Genomic DNA, 18,354 nt, shown 5'->3' with positions numbered 1-18,354 from the left:
ACTGAACTTTGTATGTGGAGGTGACCTTGATGGTATTGCAGACTTGAAGAAGGAAGTCTCTAATGGTACACTGAAGGACTCTGAAAATGTACTAGTGGCTTTGAAAATGACATAGATAGCAAGCTTATTAAATTTGGGGATGACATAAAACAGGAAGTGACAACAAATTTATAGGATGACAAAATAAAAACAGGGGCAGAGCCAAGATGGCAGAGTAAAAGCAGTGACTTCCCTGAGCTCTCCCCCAAACCCCTCCAAATAACTGTGAAAAATGGCTCTAAACAAATTCTAGAGCAGCAGAAATCACAAAAAGACAGAGTGAAACTAATTCCCAGCCCAAGAAAACCTGAATGGTTGATTAAAAAGGTCTATTGTGCTGGGCTGGAAGAGATACACAGTTCAGCATGGTGAGGAGGTGAGAGGTGAGTGGAATGGAGGTGAGAGGGAATGAGTGAATCTTCTTCTCATCAGATTTAGCTTAAGGAGGGAATAACATACACACTCAATTGAGAATGGAAAGCTATCTTACCTTACAGGAAAATGGGGTGGGGGAAGGGGACAAGAGAGCAGGGGGATGATAGAGGGGAGGGCAGATTGGGGGACAGGGTAATCAGAAGCAAACACTTCTGAGGAGGGACAGGGTCAAAGGAGAGAATAGAATAAATGGGGGGCAGGATAGGATGAAGGGCAATATACCTAGTTTTCCACAGCATGACTACTATGGAATGTTTTGTATGACTACACAAGTACAACCTGTATCAAGTTGCTTGCCTTCTCAAAGAGGGTGGGTGGAGAGGGAGGAAGGAAGAAAATTTGGAACCCAAAGTTTAAAAAACAAATGTTAAAAAAATATTTTCACATGAAATGGGGAAATAAGATACATAGGCAATGGGGTATAGAAATCTATCCTGCCCTACAGGAAAATAGAAGAGGAAGAGGATGAGAGGGGGTGGGTAGAATGGAGGGCAGATTAGGGGAAAGGGTATTCAGAATGCACACTGTCTTTGGTTTGGGGCAGGGAAGAGATGGGGAGAAAATTTGGAACTCAAAACATTGTGGAAGTGAATGTTGAAAACTAAAATTAAGTAAATTAATGAATCTTTAAAAATTCATATATTTAAGAACCTTCCCTTTTGCCAAACATTGCTAAATATGAACATTTCTTTGAATTGCTAGGCAATGGTCCTCTGTTCACATTCCAAATAGAGTTACTTGAAATTATTATTTAAAAAACATATTTCTATATGATTCTGTATATTAAGACAGTAATTTCATGCAAATTTTAGTGGTGTTTTTTCCCCTTGTACAAGGAAGGTTTTCCTTATCGTGATATAGGTATTAGTGATTCAAATACTTAATAAAACTCCCAGAGAGCAAAAAATAAAAATAAAAACAGGTTAGAATGAAGGGCCACATCTAACAAGGGTAAATTATTGAATAAGAATAGTCAGTCACCCTGAACTAAAGTCTTTCTGTGATGCCTCTTAATAAACAAGCACATGACCCTGAATTTTCCAAAGCTATGACAGTAGAATGTAAGATCTAGCCAGTCTTAGCAAGTTAGAAGGACTTTGAGGAAGCCATGATTTTGGATTGTATGTCAGTTTTCTGAGGATCAACCAAAGGGGAAGGGAAGAGATTAGGCATTTCTATGTCACCTACCTACAATGTAACAAGCACTGTGCTAAGTTTGGAGAGTCTCATCACCAGAGCATAGTTTGGAGGATTGAGGGAAAGTCACAGAGCCAGAAGGATCTGAGTTCAAATTCTGCTTCTCATATGAACTGGTCAGGTAACCCTGGGCAAGTAGCTTCACCTCTTAGTGACACAGGTAATGTTCTAACACTCTAAGTTGCAGAACAGTTGCCTATTTGCATTTGTAAAGGGAGTTTTCATCTAGAAATTGCCTAAACCACAGACCTAACAATATCTCTGCCAAAAACAAAAATCAACCCAAATGGCCAACATTATTTTTGAACTGATGGCAGAAGGAGGTTGAGTGTGGAGGGTATTACTCATACTAATTCCATTTTGGATTAAGTATAAAATTTGAGTGATAATGTCTAATAGACACCTTATTTTCATATAGTGCTACACATTTTATATATCATTTTCCCATTTATCATCTCATCTGTCATCCTGCATGCAAGTTCTGAAACTCAACAGCATAAGTATTAGATGAAGGAGAAATGATAGTATTTTATGTGGAATAAACTTAAGGATTTTACAAGCCTTCAAACTTCAGATAAGCCCCAGGTAAGAAGTTGCTGTTGAAATAACTAAAGAAAGCCTAGATGGCAGAAATTATTTTATTGAATTACCATAGGCTAAATGTCTACTATGTACAAAGTATGATATACTACACTAGGGGAGGAAAGACAGACATTCAGCCTTTAAAGGGCTAGCAATCCAGTAGGGAAAGAATGAAGAAAAGGAGAAGAAAATGGCACTCTATACATTGTATGTAATAACAACACAAGAAGAATAAAATTATTACAGCAGAATAGAATAGGATAAATGCATAAGGGAGGGACAAAGCATAAAGCCTGAAGAAAGAAGTAATAGGGAAAGCATGAATGGTAAGCAATCCAAAGGGAAAAACCTCCAAAAGTTCTTCTGTGTGGTAGGAGACACTGTTTTCCCTGTGTTCCTGGTCTAGTGATTTATATATATACACAAACACACATAGACACACACAGATACATATAGATATAGATAGATTAATATAAATATATCTATGTATATATGTATATATACATGTATATATTTATATAATACATTAGTGATTTCCTCTTACTGAGGTTATTTTCTTTTTCTTTTTTTTTTACTTTTGATTCTTTATTTTTTAACCACAATACAATTCATTAAAATATCTATATTCAAGTATTACAAAATACTACACCACATTTAATGGTATACTCTTCCGAAGAAAAATACAACTCAGTACTGTTGAAATTAACTTTTTTTTGTGGAAGGAGATATGAACTGTGTTTTCATTCTAAAATAGGTAACAGGACCTTCCTGTTAGGGAAAATTATACTTCCATCAGGAAACTACTCTCATTAGGCCCAGTTGGCCTGTATAGGTACAAAGCCCTACCACCTTCCTCCCATTTTCCATCTTAGCCCCCAGGGACTGGAGACCAACTTCCATCAGTCCCCAGGGCCTTCTCCAGATGTGCCCATTTTAGAATGCTACTTCTTGCCTCCTGACTGGGCTCCTGTATTACCATGGTCTTACTTCTGCCTGTGATGAATCTGGCCTCCCAGAATACAATGTCATTACCTGAGACAGAAGTCGAATCTCAAGACAGGGTCTTTAACTTGTCCAACCCCAATAGAGCTCCCTTTAATTACTATTACTTTTCTTGGACTCAATTCTTCAATTTTTAGCATACTCTTACCCCCTTTTGCTCTCTCTTTTCAAGAGATATTGAAACACTGACTACCAGTGTACAAACCTTGGTCCCCATCCCCGAATGCCTGCTCCCTTACAACTATTCACTTCCACCCAAGCCTCCAGTGTTTTTTTTTTTTAATTTATTTTTTTATTTTTAGTTTTCAACATTTACTTCCACAAGATTTTGAGTTCCAAATGTTCACCCCATCTTGCCACTTGCCCCACCCCAAGATGGCATGCATTCTGAATACCCCTTCCCCTAGTCTGCTTTCCCTGCTATCTCTCCCCCCTCTCCCCCTTCTATTTTCCTGTAGGGCAGGATAGATTTCTGTACCACATTTCCTGTATTTATTATTTCCCAGTTGCATGTGAAAACATTTTTTTAAACATGTGTTTTTTCAAACTTTGGGTTCCAAATTTTCTCCCTTCCTCCCTCCCCACCTTCATTGAAAAGGCAAGCAACTCAATATAGGCTATACTTGTGCAGTTATGCAAAACACTTCCATAGTAGACATGCTGTGAAAAACTAACTCTATTTCCCTTAATCCTATCCCGCCCCCCCCATTTATTCTATCCTTTCTTTTGACCCTGTCCCTCCTCAGAAGTATTTGCTTCTGATTACCCCCTTTCCCAATCTGCCCTCCTCTCTATCATCCCCCTACTCTATTGTCCCCTTCCCCTCTTATTTTCCTGTAAGGGTAAGATAGATTTCCATACCCAATTGAGTGTGTATGTTATCCTTAAGTCAAATCCTATGAGAATAAGATTCACTCATTTCCTCTCATCTTCCACCGGTTCCCCTCCACTGTAAGAGCCTTTTCTTTTCTGTTTTTTTTTTGTGAGATAATTTACCCCGTTCTACCTTTCCCTTTCTCCTTCTCCTGGTATAATCCTCTCTCACCCCTTAATTTTATTCTCCAGATATGACCCCTTCATCTTCAACTCACCCTGTGCCCTCTATCTATCTATCTATCTATCTATATCTACATATCTATATCTATATATCTATATCTATATCTATATATCTATATCTATATCTATATATCTATATCTATATCTATATATCTATATCTATATCTATCTATATATATATATATACATACATATAATTTTCCCCCTCCAACTACCCTAATACTGACAAAGGTCTCATGAGTTACAAATATCAACTTTCCATGCAGGAATGCAAACAGTTCAACCTTAATAAGTCTCTTATGATTTTCTCTTTCCTGTTTACCTCTTCATGTTCCACTTGAGTCTTGTACTGGGAAGTCAAATTTTCTATTCAGCTCTGGTCTTTTCATCAAGAATGCTTGAAAGTCCTCTATTTCACTGAATGACCATTTTTTCCCCTGAAGAATTATGCTCAGTTTTGCTGGGTACGTGATTCTTGGTTGTAATCCTATCTCCTTTGCCCTCCAGAATATTATATTCCATGCCCTGCAGTCCCTTAATGTAGAGGCAGCTAAATCTTGTGTTATCCTGATCATGTTTCCACAATACTTTAATTGTTTCTTCCTGGCTACTTGTAATATTTTCTCCTTGACCTGGGAACTCTGGAATTTGGCTACAATATTCCTAGGAGTTTTCTTTTGGGGATCTCTTTCAGGAGGAGATTGGTGGATTCTTTCAATTTCTACTTTGCCCTATGGTTCTAAAATATCAGGGCAGTTTTCCTTGATAATTTCTTGAAAGATGATGTCTAGGCTCTTTTTTTGATCATGGCTTTCAGATAGTCCAATAATTTTTAAATTCTTTCTCCTTGATCTATTTTCCAGGTTAGTTGTTTTTCCAATGAGATATCTCACATTGTTTTCTAATTTTTCGTTCTTTTGGATTTGTTTTACAGTGTCTTGATTTCTCATAAAGTCACTGGCTTCCAATTGCTCTATTCTAATTTTTAAGGAAGTATTTTCTTCAGTAATCTTTTGGACTTCCCTTTCCATTTGGCCAATTTTGCTCTTTAGGGCATTCTTTTCTTCATTGGCTTTTTGGACCTCTTTTGCCATTTGGGTTAGGCTATTTTTTAAGGTGTTATTTTCTTCAGTATTTTTTGGGTCTCCTTTAGCAAGCTGTTAACTTGTTTTTCATGATTTTCTTGCATTACTCTCATTTCTCTTCCCAGTTTTTCCTCTACTTCTCTTACTTGCTTCTCAAATTCCCTTTTGAGCTCTTCCAAGGCCTGGGACTGATTCATATTTTTCTTGGAGGCTTTGGATGTAGAAGCTTTGGCCTTGTTGTCTTCTTCTGGTTGTATGTTTTGATCTTCTTTGTCACCAAAGTAAGATAATATAGTCTTACTCTTTTTGCGCTGCTTGCTCATGATCCCAACAAATTGCTTGAGTTTTAAACTCTTTGTTAAGGTAAGAGTCTGTTTCCAATGTGGAGAATGTACTGTCCCAAGCTTCAGGGGTTTTGTGCAGCTGTTTTCAGAGATACTTCTAGGTTCCTGAAAAGTGTCAGTTCTTCCAAAGTGCTATGATAAGGGGTGAGGTGTTTCCTTTCTACTGCCACAACAAGCTCCACCATGCCAGCACTCTTCCTCGCCCCAGGACCACTACCCAGAACTTTGACCCAGATCCAAGCACCGGTAAAGCAAGAGATTCCTGCCTCAGCCCTGGCAAAGATATCCTTGCAATCCCTTTCTGATCAGGCACTCGATTCCCCCTCAGTCTGTGGGCCAGAAGCTCAGAAGCCAGCCGCTGCCCTCGGGGTGGCTGAGATCTAACTTCTTCTCTCACCTCAGTAACAGACTTTTCCCACTGAGCTTCTAAGTTGTCTTTGGCGTTCGTGGGTTGAGAAGTCTGGGAACCACCACTGCTGCCCACGATTCAGTCCTCTGAGGCCTGCTTCAAGGTTGCTGGGGCCTGCACACCCACGCCGAACTGCGCTCCTCTCCCAGCCCAGCGCGATATACTTTTACGATCAGCCATCCACGTTGTCTTGGGCTGGAAATTTGTTTTACTCTGTTTTTTTTGTGGGTTCTGCTGCTTTAGAATTTGTTTAGAGCTTTTTTTGGTAGGCATTTGGAGGGATTTGGGGGAGAGGTCTAGTAAGTCATTGCTTTCCCTCTGCCATCTTGGCTCTGCCCACCCTCCCTGGGTTATTTTCTTTTTCCACTATACCTACCAAGCTCTGGACAGCCCAAAGACTACTCAGGAGCAGATCCTTGTTCTTTTCTGATTTGAAGTAAATTTCTCTTATTCAAATATAGTAACTACAAAATTTAATGTTCTTTCCCTTTCTGGCCCCTATGAAGAGTCTAAAACCTCTGACCCAGCAATGCCATTATTGAGTATATTCCCCAAGGAAGTCAAATACAGAAACAAAGTTTTGTTCAATATATACAAAAATATGAAGAGCAAAACTCTCTGGCATCAAAGACCTGAAAATAAAATGAGTATTCATTAATTGAGAAATGGCTAACCAATCTATATCAGTGTGTTCCTTGGTATTTTATTGAATTATAGAGTGAGTGAATCACTGGAAGGGAAGATATAGGGGAAGACCTACTTTGCAAAGAAATTTCAACTTGATCTCTAACATTTTTTTTAACTAATAATGTGATATTATCTACTGTGTGATAAATACTAAAAATTCAGACAAACATTGAAAGAGTTGTATGAACTGATGCAAAATTGAATAAGTAGGACCAAAAGAACAGTGTATTATATGAAAAGAGCACAAAAGAAAGCAGAATTCTTACTAAGCAGAAATCCAATGATGATCCTATGGATCAGGGCTTCTTAAACTCTTTCTACTCTTGAACCTTTTCATGTTTTGTAAGTGTTCCTTGGTGTCACGTGACCTGAGGACACGCACTGTGCAAAATGTGCATGCTTTGTGTTCAGAACCAAGGTTGCAATGAAGTTGTGCTCTGCAACAAAGGCAAGTCTGCCAGAAATACCACAGATTAATTATACATTTGATTTTTACTTAATTTTTGGTAATTGCCCATTCAGAAACCTTTTATACTTGTCAAATTTTTTGTGACCCCATATGGGGATGCGACCCACAATTTAAGAAATACTGCCATAGAGAATGAAACTTACCTCTTTTCAGTAGGGAGATGGAAGGCTATGAGGTCATAATGCTGTATACATTGACAGATAGTGATAATCATTGGTGGTTAATTTTCTCCTTATTTTTTTTTATTACAAGGGAGGATTCAATCTGGAGAAGGGAAGACTTCACCTACCGTTCAAGAAATAATTATGAGGTAAAGATAAAAGTAGTGCAGCTAGGTGATGAAGTAGATAAAGTGCTGAGCTGGAGTCAAGGTCTTCTTGACCCTGGATAAAGCACTGAACCCTATTTACTTCAGTGTCCTCATCTGTAAAATGAACTGGAGGAGGAAATGACAACCTACTCTAGGATCTTTGCTAAGAAAATCCCCAAAGGGGGTCACAAAGAGTTGGATACAGCTGAAAATGACTAAACAACAACAAAAGACAAAAATAATCAATAAAAAATATTTTTAAAAAGAAAGAAAAGGAAGAAGAATTGAAAGAGACAGAGATTATAAGAAAGGTTAGAGCAGAGTGGGGAAAGTGAGTGTAGGGGGACACATCAAATACTAGCTACATCTTTTATAGGCATAGCCAAAAAGAAAATTGTGGCTTTAATCCATAAAAGAGAAACAACCATTTTGTTTCTTGTTCATGAGATTAATTATTCGTCCTCAATGAGGTGCCCATGGGACAAATACTGGAGCCCAGAAATGTGGGAATGTAACACTTTCCAAAGGGAGATGTAATCAGAATTCCCAAAGTCACCTCCTTATAACTACTTCAAATTTATCAGATTTTTTTTATCAATCCCTCCCCCTCAACATAAAAAATAATCACAAATTCAAGAAAGAAGAGATTCAAGAAGAAGGGTCTGGTTAGTTGGTATTATAAAATGCTGTAAAAGGAGTCAGAGAAAATAAGGTTTAACAAAAGACCGTTGGATTTGATGAATAGGAGGTCATTGGTGGTCTTGGATAGAAGAGTTTGCATAGTCGTAGTGATGGAACTCAGATAGTAGTTGAGAAATGAATAGAAGGTGAGAAAGTTCATACAGCGAATTTAAATAACTCTTGAGAAAGTTTAGTGGGTGAAAGTATGAGGATAGGCCAGAAGGTCAAAGAAATAGTAGGATCAAAAGAAGGATGCTTTGTTTGTTTTAAAGTTAAAGGAGCATACTTTAAATTTCACTGAAAGAGAAAATCCAAATATTTAGAGTAAGAGCGCACATCATAATCCTCAAAGCAAAAATCCTCAAATTCTCAAAATATTTCTAGCAAGTATTTGTCACGAGTAGCATTATTCTAAAAATACAGTGAAAATACTTAGCTCAGCTAGCTTTTCCACTGAACTTAGCAATTTTTTTTTCTTAAATAACTTTATTCTTAAAGTGAATAGCCACATGTGTGATTCAATATTGAGGACAGAAGCATTCTAATGTGCTCCAATTTTCTTCTAGGCCTAATGGTACACTATTCTTGGCAATAGTAGAAGATTTCTACAAGTACTAATTTTAATTTAACAGACTAATTTGCAAAAATGGCAATTATAATCTGAGCCTCTGGTGATACTGTCTGAATCAAGGTCTGTTTACTCAAAGAAATGGTTGAGTTACTTACTCTGGACAGCTACAATGGAAGATGCCTTGTAATCTCTAGGAAATGATGTGACTATAGTCCTCCAAAAGCCAGAAAAATAATCTTATCAGAATAAGTTGTTTGTGAAGAATTCAGTTATATCCTCTATTTATGGTCAGTAATGGAATTAACTTGCAAAAATATAATGTTTCATATTCAGACACATTTTCAAATATTTTGAAGGGTTGTCATGTGGAAAAGATTAGACTTATTTTGTGTACCTCTACAGGGAAAATTCACATAAATTAGAAGAAAATAGATTTCAGCTTATATGAGGAACTTTCCAACATTCTACCTGTCAGGGAAAAAAAGAACACAAAGACACACCCTGATGAGGTAGTGAGTTCCTCATTACTATGTTCAAGCAAAGAGTGGGCTATTGCCTGACAAGGAAGATGGAAAGACATATGGGGAATTCCTGTTTTGGAAAGTAATTTCAACTTGATGACCTCTAAAATTTTTTCTAGAATATATATTTTTTAAAAATAGTCCACATAACATTGTGTTTGATTTTAATTTAGCATTTTATTTTCCCCCCAATTACACATAATAATAATTTTCAACATTTTTTTAAAAATTGAGTTCTAAATTCTCTCCCTCCCTGCCCACATTACATTATGTTTGAAAGAATTTCCCAGGACTGCCTATTTTATTTTTGATAGTTCTGATTATGATCTTATTACACAGACTGATATATATATATATATATACATGTACATATATATATACATATATAGATATACACACACACACATATATATATATATATACCCATCCATCCATCCACATATATACACATACATATCAATATAACTATAGACACAGAGAGTGGGGAGGATGAGGGAGGGAGAGAGAGTATTGTGGATATCCTGACACATTTCTACTAACATCTGTAGCTATAAAGCTGTATCACAAAATCATGGAACTTCTAAAGTTAGAAAGGCCACTTAATCCAGTCTCAGCCTGCACGATTACACACACACACAAACACACACACACACACACTCACACACACACATACATAATATATATATATATGTGTATGTATATGTATATATGTGTATGTGTATACACACACACACGTATTTATCTCAAAGAAGTGCCGCAGATGCACAGTGAGCTGGGCCCAGAATTGAAATGAAAAATGGAATAGATATTTGAAAAATAATGAAACACTTTTAATGACAAGCTGCTCATGATGTCAAGTGCCAGTCTTTTTAATAGCAATACTCCTCTTGAATTCTCTATGGCTGTCAGTCATGTAACATCATGATCTGAAAAAAATCAAAATTGCAGGTGACATAAAGAGCTACCAAAAGATTCAGACTGGATCTAAGCAGGCTGCCACATTTTTTTTTTCAGAAAAGACGTGTGCATGAGAAGTGACATAAAAGACATCATCAGTGACATGTGATTGGAAATGGAGAGTGGACACTCAAGCAGTGAGTGTAAGGGATAATGAATGGACAGCCTAAGTGTTATATTTGAGGTCTCAGTAGCAACAACAAAAACAAAACAAGGCTAAACAAAACCAATAAGAAGGTATCTGAAGCATTGACTAATTCCTGTTTTGAGGATTTAGAGACACACCTGTACAAAATTTCACATTAAGTCAGGCATGGATAGATTAATATTCACATCCACATATCATACTCACATTGATGAGATCGTAGTTCTAAGTATCATCTGTCTATAAAGTCACACACCCATTCTCTCTCTCTCTCTCTGTCTGTCTCTCTCTCACACACACACACACACACACACATGCACACACAACACTGCCATCATCACTTGTTCCCAAAATTTGCTAACATAGGTTTAAGATTATTTTCATTGTATTTTGTAAATATAGATGCAGATATAGATTTAGATATAGAGATAACAGAGACAGATATTTTAATATCATTCCCCCCATTCAAATCTGTACTCCTTGAAGGTAATTAATCAATGAACATTTATTAAGCACCTAAGTATGACTATTTTTGTATCCTCAAAACTTAGCCTAATGTCTGGCCCATATTAAGTACTTAATAGATACTGACTAACTGGCAGCATTACCACCACCAGAAGTTTGTCCTTAGGATGTGCCAAGAATTCACACCGAATATTTCCCTGTTATTAGGCTTTGGGTTGGAATTATCTCTCTTTGTGTAGTATTCACTCTTCATATACCTCATGTATAAGGTTCAAAGATGCTGTTGGCAATGGCATCAACCCCAGGAGGATTTGTAAACAATTCATTTTGCCTGCCTTCTCTCCACCCCATCTTCCAGCTCTGGACTCTACTGAAGGTACAAGATAGAACATTGATTCTTTGTTTCAGGAAGTCCTGGAATTTCCCTTTGATGTATAGCATTATCTCATTTTAAGTGAAACAAGTCTAAGGCCTTGTTTCTGGGCTACTTCAAAATGTCATGGGTCACTGTCATAATATATAATCACTGAGATCTTTAAAAGCAGGTCAAGTTTCACTGATTAATATAGATTCTAAGGGAAAACATTTACAAAGCTCTTCCCAGAGTTACTGTTGATTGCCTAGATAACAGAGCACTCTCAGATCCTGTGGCAGATCCTCTAACACACTTGGAAAAGTGGAATTCTTTTCAATTTATTTGTGAAAGATCTTAATGCAATGGCCCATGCACTGATAGGAGTAGTCTATATACTTATGTAGTATCCCAGCCTACTCTGTTGTCCCATGATGCCCTTGTGCCTATGATCCTATCTATAATAAGGTGAGGGTTGACAAGTGGAATACTCATTTGTACAGGAGAACTTGGTCTACTGTAGGGTTCAATTCTTTAAGCATATACGTGGGGAGGGGGAAATCTAGATAACAATTCATGTGAAAAATGTTCCAGTAGACTGCAAACACAGTAAGTGTCCAGCATGGTATGGCAACCACAAGAGGTAAAACAATCTTAGGCCGAATTAAATAGAAGCACTCTGCCCCAAGAATTGGGCTGATAATCTTGTTGGATTTTTCCTGGCCAGATCACATGTGGAGAATTATTTGGGGTTCTGAATATGTTTTAGAAAGAACCCCTCCTCAATCTAGAGACCACAGAGAAGAAGATGACCAAGATAGTAAGTAGATTAAAAATCATGTCTTAATCATAACTAGCATGGATACAGTGCTTTCAGGCTTGCAAAGAACTTTGCAAACATTAACTCATTTTATTCAACCCTACAAGGTAAGTGCTCTTATTATCTCTAATTTTCACATGAGGAACCTGAGACAGACAGAGCATAAGTGACTTGCCCAGGATCAAACCGCCAGTAAGTGCCTGAGGCCAGATATGAACTTAAATCTTCTTGACATCAGGTATGGGGCCCTAACCACTATACCACCTCATTACCTCTGCTGATATTCTACAAGAGACAGTCGAAGGAACTGGGGAATTTTTGGGTTACAGAAGAAAAGACTTAGGGAGATACAACAGTATTAAAATACAGAGTGTTCCAATAGTTTTAGTTCAGTTTAAAGACCCAACAGCTTTTCAGATTTTGGGACATCCTATATCTAAAGGTTTACTATGTAGAACAGGGATGGCCTTGCTATCTTTAGTCTGAAGGACAAGACCAATTCCATTGAATAGAAGTTTTATATATTTCAGTTCAACAGAAGGAAAAAAAAAACTTCCCCTAAAATTACAGCTGTCCAAAAATGGAATGAGCAGGAGGCAGTGGGAGAAGTGGGGATTGCAGAGGGAGAGTTTCTCATCACTAGAAACTATAAAACAGAGGCTATGGCCCTTTTTCAGGGATGTTGTACAAGTTGACCTCAGAGTTCCCCTCCAATTCTGAGGTTTTCTGATTCTTGGATTCTAGGGTTTGGTATGGGATGATTTATAAGGGCCATTTTAGTTCCAACATTGTTCAAGTCTTCATTTCAGAAGACAAATCACTATATGACTTTTTAATTATGAAAACAAAGCCCTGCAGATTCCAAATTCAATTTATCTTCAATCAGGATATCGGTATGTTAATAGCATATGTGCCTAGATTGTAAATTTATTATAGCTATCTGTATTTTTGTTTTGCCTTCACTTGACTATAAACCCTATAAGGGCAGGGGCTCTTTATTAACTAAGTGGTTTATTATTTCCCCAGTATAATACTCTAAACATAGTAGATACTTCAACAAATATTGAATTTCAATTTTCTTCACTAAAATTAGGGAAGGAAGAGCAATAGTAGTACTTTTCTTAAATACTGACAGCATGATCCAATTGAGAAAATGCTAGATTTAGAATCAAAGTGATCCCAGGCAAATCTTTAATTCTTTCTTTTTTCTTTTGGCAATTGGGGTTAAGTGACTTGCGCAGGGTCACACAGCTAGTAAGTGTCAAGTGTTTGGTCTGAGGCCGTATTTGAACTCAGTTCCTCCTGACTTCAGGGCTGGTGCTCTATCCACTGCGCCACCTAGCTGCCCCCAAATCACTTTAATTCTTAAAGCAGCCAGGTGAAACAGTATACAGATACAATCCAAGCCTCTACCATGATGTGGAATACAACTCAAGACTCTACCATGATTTTTTTATACAATTAAAAAACCACCAGCTTTGGTGTCAAATCAAAGGCATCATCAAAATGGGTACGGGGTGGCTCAAGGACTCCTGACTTTTACTGCAGTGTGGCTGGGTTACTGCTGAGGGGGAATGAGCTATTTGTGGGTGACACAGTGAAGAGCAAAGACCTCCATGTCCAGTGTCCACACCAATGGCTCCCGTTAGTTGTCATCAGCTCTCCAAATGGCCAAATATGCCCCACTAACAGACAGAGCCATGCCTGGAGGTCCCCAGGGGGCAGATGGGGGTCAGCTTGATAAGGAAAGCTGGATTTTAGATTCTACAAAATTTCTAAGTCCAAATAAGACAAAATGTAAGGAAAAAAATCAAATAGAACAAAACACACAAGTTCCACATGAAGCTTCCAGTTGTTCTGGACATCTCCATGCTCTGGGTTCTCCTCAGCTGCATGTATTTACATGGTGGGTGGGCAAGCAGGGGAGAGCATGCCCTCCAGCCTCTCCACACCCCTGCATCCATACTTGCTTACAGCTTTGGTGGAGCTGCAGCTCAGTCAGGGTTTGCTTTGTTCTGTGGCCTGGTATGGAGTTTAAAACTTGAGGCTGAAGTCCAGGCCTATTGCAGACACTCATTGATTGGTGGTGGTGGGATAGAAGTCAGTGACTTTGAAGTCATCATCTCCAAGCTGGCTGTAACCAAGTCCTCCTTCTGGAGGGAGGGGGTTGGTGCCATGCTTAACCTTCTGTGGCTCACGTGGGAAACATGGAAGGCTCGATGGGAAGGGGCTTTCCTGGATGTAATCATGCTTCTGGCTGCCTACTGCACTGATTCTCTCCTGGGGGTAGTAAGTCAAGAACTTGCTCAACAAGTCAAAGCCCCAGTTGGAAAGGAAGGCATCAAATCTTTTTCACAAGTTATTATAGAGATATTTTGTAAAAGTCATTTTCTTCACTGCTGGAAGGTCATTGTAACCAGGCCTGATATTCTCAATTGGAGTTCCCAGGTCCTTAAAAACTGTATTGATCTGGTCAATCTCTGATTTACCTGGAAACAGGGGGTTCCGAGTTAACAGGTCTCCAAATATACAGTATACTGATCACATATCTATTGCAGTGGAATATTCCTTTGCTCCTAATAACAGCTCTGGGGCCCTGTACCACAAGGTCACCACCACCAGTATGTAAGCTTTTAATGGTGAACCATGTCCTCTGGCCAGCCCAATGTCAGCAACTTTTAAAATGCCTGTGCAACTAAGGAGCAGGTTGGAAGTCTTTAGGTCTGGGTGAAGGATCCAGTTGTCATAAAGTTGCTTTACCCCCTGCAGGAGCTGAATCATCAGCATCTTCATTTCTTCTGGCAAGAAGGGCTGTTTCATGGTCTCCATCAGGCTGTTGAGGTCATGCTACATGAAGTTCATCATGATGTAGATCTTGTCCATGTTGCTGCCCACCACAATCTCCTGGTCAGTGGTGATGTTTAGATGCTGAGTTTTCAGGATGATGTTGATTTCCCTGAGGGTGATAATTAGGAAACCTTCTTTCTCTTTTTTTCCATCTTCAACCATTTCAAAGCCACAATGTTGTTAGTCTTTTTGTCATTTGCTCTGTATAACACACCATATGCACTTTATTTGATCCAGTTTAGATACTGGAATTCTTCTATACTCTGACAACCTTGGAGAATAAAGAGGTGTTTGGGGAGTTTCTGCTTCAACTCCATGGGGGATAAGACTGGAGAGTTGGAAAAGTAAAATCCTTTCCTGTGGTGCTGGATTGCTGGTGTCTACCCTCCCACTTCTTTACCTTCTCCACTCCCTCCCCAATCTCAGTCAAATCTTGATTCTGCAACAACCAAGATACGGTTTCTATTTTCTTGCTCTTCTTTACTCATTTCTTCAGCAGATTGCTCATATGCTTCCTGAGAAATGCTACCTGACTCCTACTCTGCTTCTAATTCCTCACTGTTGCTCTCTTTTTCCTCCTTGGAGACAGATCCTGACTCTGCTGGTGAGGACTCAGTTGAGCTGATCTTCTTTTCACTGTTGCTGATATCTCCTAAAGTGAAAGGTGATGCCTCTCTTCCAATTTGCCTTCTTTGACTGGTTTCCTTCCATCCCCTTGATCAAATCTCTTTTGCTGTTGGTGTAAAGAGCTTAGGCTCCTGTGATTTATTTTTAATTTGTCTCCATAGTCTTTTTGCACTGTTCTGTACGAAACTTCTCTTCTGGCCTCAAGCTCTTTGCACCTTTCCTCTATCCATCTCTCCGGCTCCTTCTGTTCCTTTGGCTCTTTCTGCTGCTCCCATATCTTCTGCTATCTTTCTCTCTTTTGTTCCAGCTGTTCAAGATGATCTCTCAGTCCTGGAATGTTGTCGAACCATTTTCCTCCCTTTCTTCTTTTCCCATTCCTTGCTAGCTTTATCCTGCTCCTCCCAATACATTTTCTTTTTTGTTTGTTTTTAGGCAATTGCACTTAAGTGACTTGCCCAGGGTCACACTGCTAGTAAGTGTCAAGTGTTTGGTCTGAGGCCAGATTTGAACTCAGGCCTCCTGACTTCAGGGCCGGTGCTCTATCTACTGTGCCACCTAGCTACCCCCCAATACATTTTCTGATGTTTATTTTCCTTCTCCTCTTTCACCATGGCATGCTTCCCTTTCTCCCCTGAACAACTATGATACTGATGTTTCCCTTTTATTTTCTTATCTTTCCTGTGGCAAGCTTTTTCCTTGCGAGACATTTGCTGGGTTGGTGTGATGACCAAGAAGTCATCTTCTTCACCTCTATCTTCCATAGAATCTTCTGCCCTGTAGGGTGAATTCCTGATTTTATCTCCACGCTGCGATCTCTCAGCTTCCCCTCTGCAAGGGGATTTCAATTGGAATCCCAATCATCAGAGTTTTTAATGTGTTTTACCTCTGCCTTCCCTTCTTGTTCCTTCCTTAGCTTCTTTTCCTGAAGAATTTCATCTAAAGTTCTCATTTTCCAGGAATCCTTTTCATTACCTATTTGAGTTAAGACATACACCACACCTACAGTCACCATCACTGTCACTGCCACTGCTATCACCATACTGGAGACTGAGGACAACCAGCATTTGTCATGGGAAACGTGTGTCAATTCTGGTTGCAGGAGGCCTGAGACATCAATTTAACCTCTTCATATAAGTTTAAAAAAACTCAATCCAGAATGAAGTTTTGAACATTAAAATTATCACTTTTAAAAAGTGTATATATTTCAGTCATTAGCAGAAAAAAAAATTGGATGTATACTTGAAGTCAAAAAATATTGAGTTGAAATCTTCCCTTAGGTAAGTCACTTAACCTTTTTTCTACTTCATTTTCCTTATCTGAAAAATGGGGGTAATAATAGAAACTACCTATTGGGCTAGTGTGAAAATAAAATGAGATGATATTTTTAAAACATTTTGCAAACCTTAAAGTCCTATATAAATGCTAGCTATTATGTGTCTTTAATTTCTTCTATGGTGTAAAGGTGTCCTTACCTCTTTACCTTGATAAATTTATTTTAAGTAAATGGTTTATAATTCAAAAGTTATATAAATATAAGTTATAGTTATTAAGTTTACAAAGTAGTATGGAACACTGAATTAAGAGTTGGCCCTGAAGACAGGAAGATGTGAGTTCATGTCCTGCCTTGACACATACTGGCTGTGTAACCTTGGCAAATTATCTAACCTCTCATAATTGGTATAGTGGATAGAGTGCTGTGCCTGAAGTAAGAAAGACTCATCTTTCTGAGTTCAAATCTACTCTCAGACATTTACTAGCTGTGTGACCCTGAGCAAGTCATTTAAGCTTGTTTGCCTTGGTTTTCTCACAGTAAAATGTGCTGGAGAGGGAAACGGCAAACCACTCCAGTATCTTTGCCAAGAAAACCCCAGACGGGGGCATGAAGAGGCAGACATGACTGAAAAATGACTGAACAACAATAACCTTTACTAATCTTCTTAGAATCTAAAGTTGCAGAAAAGGTGCCAACTTTCATTTGTAAAAGCAGTTTCCACCTTCCATGTATTTGTGAAGTCTTTATATTGGTGAAATAACAGGACCAATCTCTTTCCTAATAAAGAAACAATAGTAGATGCTTAATTGATGATCTCTTCCAGTCCCTAGAAACTGTGTATTCAGGGGACAGTGTTGAAATCTTTCCTAAGAAATAAAGGTAGTAATAACAAAAGCAGATTTATAGGGAGATTTCTTTGCAAAACTTCACTCCTCATTGCAGAATTAATCACATCTCTCCTGGGTATTATGAATGTCAACCTGCCATCTGCAACTACATGAATACTTCTCAGCAATTTCAGTAAGGACTTGTGGAACATAGCTCCCCTAACCAACTAGCTTCATTTCAAGGCAGAGTCAGTCTAGAATAATATGGAAGGGATGCATAGAAAAGCTGAGGCTTCTAATTCCATCATCTTGTCCAGGATTTTAGTATCCTTTAAAGGACAGGCATCAGGGTCCCAGCACAAGGCTTGAAGTCTACCACCACAGCTTAAATGACATTATCCCTGACAAGCATAGTTGAGGTCACCTACAATGAAGAATTCTAGATCTGCAGACATTGTATGTTGCCAAATAAATGTCCATGGTTTCAGATAAACTAGAAAAGCAGGTATTAGTAACGTAAAACAAATTCCGATTTGTTTTCCAGGTTTATTGCACCATGCACTCCAATTGTATCAGTATGTCTCTCTTCCCCTAACCCTTCCAACACTGAGTATATCCATCTTTTTCTTTTTTTTTATTCTTGCCAATTTTCT

At 38.4% G+C, this 18,354-nt stretch overlaps 1 protein-coding gene and 1 pseudogene across 2 annotated transcripts in view; both read right to left on the bottom strand.

The window, feature by feature from the left end:
• The window catches only part of GRM5 (glutamate metabotropic receptor 5), a 626,642-nt gene that overhangs the window by 537,417 nt on the left and 70,871 nt on the right, over positions 1-18,354 (bottom strand). The window lies entirely within an intron of this gene.
• Positions 14,162-16,640, bottom strand: LOC114032679 (annotated as a pseudogene).

Source organism: Vombatus ursinus, unplaced genomic scaffold (assembly GCF_900497805.2).
Source record: "Vombatus ursinus unplaced genomic scaffold, bare-nosed wombat genome assembly UNPS02005659.1, whole genome shotgun sequence".
In the NCBI taxonomy this organism is placed as follows: Eukaryota; Metazoa; Chordata; class Mammalia; order Diprotodontia; family Vombatidae; genus Vombatus; species Vombatus ursinus.
The sequence above is the reverse complement of the archived record's forward strand: the minus strand, read 5'-3'. Positions and strand labels throughout refer to the sequence as shown.